Raw genomic sequence first — 9,282 nt, forward strand, 5'->3', positions numbered from 1 at the left:
AGGGAAGCCCTCTGCTGGAATTTTATGCATATCGTCCTCCTCTGTCCTGGTGGGGAATAGAGAACAAATTTCTTTACGTGTAATGACCCTTTCTTGGGCTTCCCTGGTGGTGCAGTGGTTAAGAATCTGCCTACCGATGCAGGGGACACAGGTTTGAGCCGTGGTCCAGGAAGATCCCACGTGCTGTGGAGCAGCTAAGCCCGTGCACCACAACTACTGAGCCTGAGCCCTAGACCCGCGAGCCACAACTACTGAAGCCCACACGCCTAGAGCCCGTGCTCCGCAACAAGAGAAACCACTGCAGTGAGAAGCCAGCGCACCGGAACAAAGAGTAGCCCCTGCTCACCACAACTAGAGAAAAGCCCACGTGCAGCAACGAAGACCCAATGCAGCCATAAATAAATAAGTAAATAAATTTATAATGATCCTTTCTTGTGCTCAAAGACCTCAACTGTCTCTGTTGAGACCAACTATTTATGATTTATCTCTTCTTGGGTTCCAGTTTTCATCCTTTTATTGTTTACAACTCCCCCCACCCTAACCCCCCTTTTTAAATCTGAACTTAGTTAATTAACCAGTCGCTGCTGAGTGATAACAAGTTTCCCAGTTTTGAGTATTGAGATCCTCAGCTTGTAGTTAGCGGGAAAGGGGAGAAGACCAATGACATTCATCAATAACAAAGTTCTAGTTGGGAAGTCATTCCAGCTTTAGGAAATATGTAGGTATGTGATAAGAACTAAAATGTCCAGTGTGATAAGTCAGAGGCCCAAACTACAAAGAGAAGCTTGGAAAAACTAATTCATATTTACTCCAAAACACTTCGACGGGTCTCTAGCCAGGAGAGCAGTACTGTGTTCTAAACAGCATTCTGGAATATTGCTCATTCATTTTTTTTTTTAACATCTGTATTGGAGTATAATTGCTTTACAATGGTGTGTTTGTTAGTTTCTGCTTTATAACAAAGTGAATCAGCTATACATATACATATATCCCCATATCCCCTCCCTCGTGCGTGTCCTTCCCACCCTCCCTATCCCACCCCTCTATGTGGTCACAAAGCACTAAGCTGATCTCCCTGTGCTATGCGGCTGCTTCCCACTAGCTATCTATTTTACCTTTGGTAGTGTATATATGTCCATGCCACTCTCTCACTTCGTCCCAGCTTCCCCTTCCCCCTCCCCGTGTCCTCAAGTCCATTCTCTACATCTGTGTCTTTATTCCTGTCCTGCCCCTAGGTTCTTCAGAACCTTTTTTTTTTTTAAGATTCCATATATATGTGTTAGCATACGGTATTTGTTTTTCTCTTTCTGACTTCATTCTGTATGACAGACTCTAGGTCCATCCACCTCACTACAAATAACTCAATTTCGTTTCTTTTTATGGCTGAGTAACATTCCATTGTATATATGTGCCACATCTTCTTTATCCATTCATCCGATGATGGACACAGGTTGCTTCCATCTCCTGGCTATTGTAAATAGAGCTGCAGTGAACACTGTGGTACATGACTCTTTTTGAATTATGGTTTTCTCAGGGCATATGCCCAGTAGTGGGATTGCTGGGTATATGGTAGTTCTATTTGTAGTTTTTTAAGGAACCTCCATACTGTTCTCCATAGTGGCTGTATCAATTTACATTTCCATCAACAGTGCAAGAGGGTTCCCTTTTCTCCACACCCTCTCCAGCATTTGTTTGTAGATTTTTTGATGACTTGCCCATTCATTTTTAAAGATGTCTTTATAGATACCTTCTAGATATACACTGTTATTGTTAACACAAAAAGCTTTTCCACAACTTACATGTACCTGGCTTTTTATTTGTTTGAATTTCTATTCCAGAGGTACTGATCTGGAAGCTTTGCTTTCCTTTCCAATGTGTTTAGCCAAATGTGGGTAACCTCTCCGATCTGTCAGAAAGGACCACCTCTGGTACAATGGGACACTGCTACGTCTGTGGCCCTGTGTAGAAGAGGTAGTCCAGCTAAGATAAAGAATTTCCCTTCAATCAGGCACAATAACCAGCCCTCTTAGTGAAATGTAAGTGATATTGAGCAGGATCTCAGGGCGCAAGGAGAGTCAGAGCAGCCTGGTTAGAATAGTATTGGTCGTGCTGACAAATACTTGCTTTGGGAGAGAGAACAACAGTGAATAGCACTTAACTAGGGAGTATTTTGGAACCTAAGTATCCACAAAATACGCATTGGCACTGAGTGTTCATTTGTATGCTGCTTTTGAGGGCTAGGGGGTGGGGACAGGTGAATCATTTCTGAGAAGCTTGGAAAGCCAGTTTATCTAATGGGAGGGAGTTCTTTTTCTATTCATTGTTTGCCTGCTGCCTTGGCTTCTACCAGTTGAGATGCACTGAGATTAACTGCCGTTTGATTTGAATGACCAGACTTACAAGTTAAGAGACATAGGTATTTAAAGGAAGGATGAATGTCTTGAATCTGACATTAAAATTCCTTTGTCGGGCTTCCCTGGTGGCGCAGTGGTTGAGAGTCTGCCTGCCGATGCAGGGGACACGGGTTCGTGCCCCGGTCCGGGAGGATCCCACGTGCCGCGGAGCGGCTGGGCCCGTGAGCCATGGCCGCTGAGCCTGCGCGTCCGGAGCCTGTGCTCCGCAACGGGAGAGGCCACAACAGTGAGAGGCCCGCGTACCGCAAAAAAAAAAAAAAAAAAAGAAAAGAAAAAAATTCCTTTGTCACTAGGAGTTACTTGCTTGGTATGCGTTGTGTGCTGGGCCCCCTTCCCAGTTAAGAGTAAGAATAAGGAAATTGAGATAAGAATGCAGAAAGGGACCATTAAAAGGTTTAAAACCCCAAATTGAAAGCTACAAAAAATTTGATTTGATAGATGGAGCCCTGAATATCGCCGTACCTCCCCTTGCCTTTGAAAGCCCTAGTTAACCTTTGCCAGCCCAGATTTGTGTCTTTCAGGACTGGAGAGTTAAGTCTGATGCACTTATTTTCTACTTTGGAGCACAGGGGATGGATTTCTATGGCACCAAACTAATCATTTGGTTGAATTAATCTCACGTTCTTAACCAAGCCACACTTTTTTTTCAGCTTTCTCTGGTCTCCCCAGAGGTCTTATGTGGCAGAAAGCTTCCAGGTAGCTTGCTAATAATCTTGCCTTGGTCCAGAGTTAGGTGGAACAGAAGTAGCATCTTAGGAAGTGTGGAAAGGAGAAGACCTCACAATTGTTTTAAGAAACCAACACTTTATTAATCAAAGCAAAAACGCTGAAATCACACTTCAGTGAACTGACAGCCAAGTGCCAACTCATGACACTTCCAATGCACCTCTCCTTCCCAGAGAGCTGTCTGCCAAGTACACTCCCTTTATCTGAATTGCTGGCAGTGACCTCTTTTCTCCCATTAAATGATAGATAGCTAATGATTTGGATCCCCCGCCCCTACCCTCCCCATTATCATGACATAAAATATATATTATTTTAAGAAATAAAAAAAATAATGGGACCTGCACTGTGAAGCTTAATTTTAATGTTCCCCTACAATATACCCTATCAGAAAACTGACTTTGAGTTGAGGCTGTCTGATGTTTTTACTTCGGTTTCCAATCTTAGGATGTTGTCTAAGATGAAGAAGGCAATTTTCAGGGTAATTTAATAGCTTTTCCCCAAAAATTATTGAAAAAGGGTGAAAAGTTCCAAAGTGCCATGAAGACACGAGCTCCCAAGTACCAGGAGCCTCAGAGATGGGGGGGGGACTGATAGGAACTTTCAGTAAAGGAAGAGAGGGCAGCAGTGTCCCAGCCCTTACCCCATGGGAACTTGCTTTGCTTTGGAGAGGTGGAACAGTTTTCCCACACAGTATCTTGTCTGGAGTTTCTTTTTAAGTAAAGTCAAGCTGCAGCAGAAAAAGCCACTCTACTGGGGCAGGAGCCAGAACGCTTATTTTTTGCCTAGAGGATGACACCTTGATATATTTTTACCAAAGGGCACTTATCTAAGCTCTAGCCACAGGGAGGTGACAGCAATGTCAACCTTACCTGGCTGCCCCTGCCCCAACAAGAAGATCTTTGCCTTGTTTGGGGTGTGCATAGTTTCAGATTCAAGACACCTGTCAGAGCTAAGTGAGCACAGGTTTAACTTCAATGATGCAAAGCAAAACGCTTTTGAGAGCAAAATCTCCCAGGAGTGCCTCCGCCCCCAGCAACTGCAGAAAAGAAGGCTTTGGTGGGAGAGAAGGGTGGCTGTAGACGTCATTACATCTTCCAGATCCCAGCTGTGACCTGGCTCAGAGTTTTACAGTTAAAAATAACCGTGGCTTAGAGTTGGGGGGAAAAAAGTAAACTGTTTCATCTCCATGGAAACTGGGGGCGGGGGAAGGCAAGCCATGGATTTCCAGCAGATGCGGCAAGAGGGGGCGGATGTAGGGGCTGGGAGCTTAGAGGCCCTCTGTTGAGAGGAGGTACCCCTGATTAGCATCCAGGATGTAGCTAGACATTTTCCAGGGCTCTGGAGACACGCGGCAGGGGATATGTTTGCAACAATGTGTACATTTTGGGTGGGTGAAGACTTATTTGAGGCTTACAACTTCCTGTAACACAGATTTGCTACTATTTGGCAAAGCAGAGAGCAGATGAGCAGCACTGTAGGTTAGATGTTGCCTCCTAACCAATCTGGGAAACTGCTACACACCCTACGCCTCACCTTCCATTCTTTCATTTGCATAGTCAGAGGCTTGACATCAGAATATTATAACAGTTTATAACTAGAGGAGCGGTCTTCAGGCTCTTGGGCTGATATGGACATCTACTCACTTTTAGTGGGACCAGTTTTTTTCTCTTTGGTGTTGTAGGAGATTATGCAAAGTGGCATTAATTACCTAGGCAGTCCTTAAAGTTATGTCTCGTACCATTTCATTATTGTTTATTACCAGAGGTTACTAACTCTTGGGGGGAAATATTTTAATTTTTCATTTCCCCATTCTTTAAAGGTTTCTTTTAAAACAATTTTTTCCTCAAGAAATACATGAATATATTCTAGTTTTTAAAAAAATTTGAACCCCTCTCTTTTCCTTTTTAAATAAAGGGTGTATATGCTTTCTTGTTTACCTGCCTGGTGTACTGGAAAGACCTAAGTGCTAAGCCTTGTTCTGCTATTAATAATGATACAGCCTCGGGCAAGTTTTTTAACCCCTCATATCTGAACTGTGGTTGATAAAACCTACCTGACTGGGTTTGATGAAGATAAATGGGATAAGGTATATATTACACCTGACACCTCCCTTCCCTTCCCTTCTCATTGAGCCTTTGATATTTTCATTTAACTCCAGCCAGGTTTGAACAAGCCCTTGATTTTCCATGGTAAATGGTACATTCACACCATGATAAAGTCTCACAGAGGGACACTAAGTTCTGAAGGACACAGAGCAAATGTTAAAATAGGCACAGGTGCATTTTTCATGGATGTTGTTTATATTGGAATCTTCATCACTGTGCATCATTGCCACAGCCCCAGGGTTGAATTAAGGGCAGAAAATTTCAGACAGATAGATATTAAATGACCTAGTCATCCTAGATATGTTGTAATATTCCCTTATATAAGCCTAGCTCAAGAAGCTTGAACTCAGGTTACAAAACTGTAGGCACACTATGATTGTAATTGTGTAAAGAAAACTAAAAAAAATCATGCATAGAAAAAAAAAAGAAAAAGGTGCTAATTTTTGTTTCGTTAAGTAGTAAAATTAGGGGTGATGCTTTCTCTCTCTCCTGTTTTGTTTTGTTTTGTAATGTGACTTTTTTTATTAATGGAAAAATAAATTACATGAGAACTATTAAAACTCTACAAATAGGACTTCCCTGGTGGTACAGTGGTTAAGAATCCGCCTGTCAATGCAGGGGACACGGGTTTGAGCCCTGGTCCAAGGAGATGCCACAGAGCAACTAAGCCCGTGCACCACAACTAGTGGCCTGTGCTCTAGAGCCTGCGAGCCACAACTGCTGAAGCCTGTGCACCTAGAGCCCGTGCTCCACAGCAAAGAGAAGCCACCGCAATGAGAAGCTGGCGCACCACAACGAAGAGTAGCCCCCGCTCGCCACAACTAGAGAAAGCCCGCAAGCAGCAACAAAGATCCAATGCAGCCAAAAAGTAAATAAATAAATAAATAAAATAAAGTAAAACTCTACAAATAAAAGTTTAAAGTATTTTACAGTTAATAATATCTAGTTAATCCTTATGATAGCTATATAAGGTGTTATCTTACGTCTTATAAAATAGTGCAAGCATTAGGCAAGCTTGAATAGTAGATGTAATATGTTTTTGGACTTCCATCCCCCTAGTTCTTTCATCTTTTCCACATTTGTAGAGTTTTCTCCCAGATACCTGGTGTCCACTATCCCTCTTAAACGTGTGAAAGTTTAAGATAGCTTAAAGATTTACTTCTCTGGGGGGTTTGCATTTTTGTAGCGATTAATGGCATATACTCTGGAATTACAAGCATTAGCAAGCAGGTGTTCCAGAGCCATGGGACCTGATGGCACCCTGAAATCTAACTTCTGTAGACCCGGGAGCCCTGATCACAGCTGTCTCCCAATTCTAACAGATATATCAAATCTGTTGCCAATTTGTTAACCAGAAGAAATGATGCAAATGGAAGATGCAGCTATTCTTTGAGGGGCTCATCAAGGTCTGATTAGTCTCAGGAGAAGCCATTGCCCAAGCAATTAAGGAGAATATTTTTGGAAAGGCAGACATCAGAAGCTAAGCAGAGTAGAAGTTTCCACCCTCTATTTACTGTGTCTAATCAGATCAGCTCTTATTCTGCACAGAAGCTGCACTGCTCTAAAGCACTGCTTATTTAGACATAGTCAGGAGCACCCACACCTTCTCTGGGCGTAGACAAGTCAGACGTTTGTAACAGACGGTCTCTAAGATGTTAATACATCGAAAGCAGTCGACACCTTTAAAGGTACCTATTTACAGTCTAGTAATGTGCTGCCCGGTAAGGTAGCCACTAGCCTCATGTGGCTATTTACACTTAAATGGATTAAAATTAATTACAATTTAAAATTCAGTTCCTCAGTCACACAAACCACATTTCAAGAGCTCGAAAGTCACATGAGGGACTTCCCTGGTGGTGCAGTGGTTAAGAATCCGCCTGCCAATGCAGGGGACACGGGTTCGAGCCCTGGTCTGGGAAGATCCCATGTGCCGTGGAGCAACTAAGCCCGTGCGCCACAACTACTGAAGCCTGCGTGCCTAGAGCCTGTGCTCCGCAACAAGAGAAGCCACCGCAATGAGAAGCACGTGCGCAGCAACGAAGACCCAACGCAGCCAAAATAAATAAAAACAACAACAACAAAACCCTTAAAAAAAAGTCACATGAGACTAGTGGCTACTGTGTTGGAAAGAGCACGTATGGATCATTTCCAGCCCCCAAAGTTCTATCAGACAGTGCTGGTTTAGAAGATAACACCTTCAAATTGCATTTTCTTCCTTTGTTTTTTTTTGTAGAGATATCTATAAGCCCACACTTCCACGTTCTGTAAAGGCATAAAGCACCTCCCTACCCACAGGCGTATATGTACAGTCACTATATGATCTTACTGAGTTTAGCACTTCTTCCTACTTAATCTCTAGATCTTCACACATACATCACACTCAATACAAACTCTATTTTAGTCCTTCTCCCTCCTCTTCGCTGATGAGGATTTGATTCTTCATGGTAGGCTTAGTTCTAGAATGCGTGAAAATGCCCAGTTCCTTGTCACTAACAAGTGTTGTTCTGGAAACCTGCCTTCTGTGTAACAAATAAGCTTGAATCTGAAGAGGGATGTATCTTTTGTGCTGCTGAGTCATTGAATTGACTGAAGGAAGACTTGATGGGGGGGGTCAGGGAGAAACAGAAATAAAGCGGCATACAATCGTTTCTATTAGAGATTTTGCTATTTTGGTATTGGCATGTCAAAAATAAGTCACTAGATAAATTGATGGTGGAGCAATTTGGCGCTGGGAAGATGCCTTTCCCAGGCAAGATTTGAACTCCTAATGTGTTATCCTGAATCAGATTCTGCGTTGTTCTCTCGCAGAAAGATTAATTTTGCTTAATTTTAAAGCTTTGATTCTCTCTTTATGAAGGGAAAAATAAACAAAATCTCTCCATTCTAGGCCTTTTCAACTCCCTTAGGATTATCACTAAAATGGCTTTGATGTTATATTTTTGTCTGGGAAGCAGACAACTTTTAGATATTCCTGTACCCACGGGATGACTCGGAATCCGGTTGGAGACCAGAAAGCATGAAAAATCCCCAAAGCTTGTGGTTGAAGATGCGGGGGGATGTGGCGGGGTGGGATATAAACCCAAAGCGCTGTTTTTACTTCCCTCACCAATCCTTCCCCCTAAAACTATGATTACTCGTTTGAGTGTTCAGCTGTTCTGATGCCAATGATTTACAACGATGCGTAGCTGGGGCTGGTGAGCAAAGGGTTGGGCGTGGAGTCGGGACTCTTAGGTGTTAGACTCACTGCAGAGCCTCGAGAAAGTTGTTTACAGGGCAAGATTGTGCTGAAAAAAGTCCGCTTTGCATCTACTCATGTTATAGATGGACAAACCTACATTTAAAAAAAGACCCTCGGGCTTCCCTGGTGGCGCAGTGGTTGGGAGTCCGCCTGCCGATGCAGAGAACGCGGGTTCGTGCCCCGGTCCGGGAAGATCCCACATGCCGCGGAGCGGCTGGGCCCGTGAGCCATGGCCGCTGAGCCTGAGCGTCCGGAGCCTATGCTCCACAACAAGAGAGGCCGCGATAGTGTGAGGCCCGCGGTGAAGAGTGGCCCCTGCTTAACCACAACTAAAGAAAGCCCTCGCACAGAAACGAAGACCCAACACAGCAAAAATAATTAATAAACTCCTACCCCCAACATCTTCTTAAAAAAAAAATACCCTCAGCGTGACACAGCAAATAAGCCTTTCACGAATCCATGCGTTCAGCCTGGGCTCCGGAGACCCTACAGTTCTGCCTTGGAGGCATGGGCTGTGGACCTGGTGTTTTGAAACTCAGGTGGCACCTGTGGTTTATGATGGTCTCGGGGCAGGCAGAAGATGGCCATATCTATAGCTACTTCTGAGTCTCAGACAACACAGCTTCCCACAGTCGTTAGAAACTGCCCATACCTGCCCAAGCAAAATTCATCCAACAGTTGCCATGAGATTTATTTCCCCTTCACTCTTTGGTCCCAGCTCCTGGGCTCTCCCTTGCAGGACCGAAGGTGGTGGTGGGGTGGGGGGAGAGGCGGAGATTAGTCACTAATTGCACTCTTC

This window comes from Lagenorhynchus albirostris, chromosome 20 (assembly GCF_949774975.1).
Source record: "Lagenorhynchus albirostris chromosome 20, mLagAlb1.1, whole genome shotgun sequence".
Classification (NCBI taxonomy): Eukaryota; Metazoa; Chordata; class Mammalia; order Artiodactyla; family Delphinidae; genus Lagenorhynchus; species Lagenorhynchus albirostris.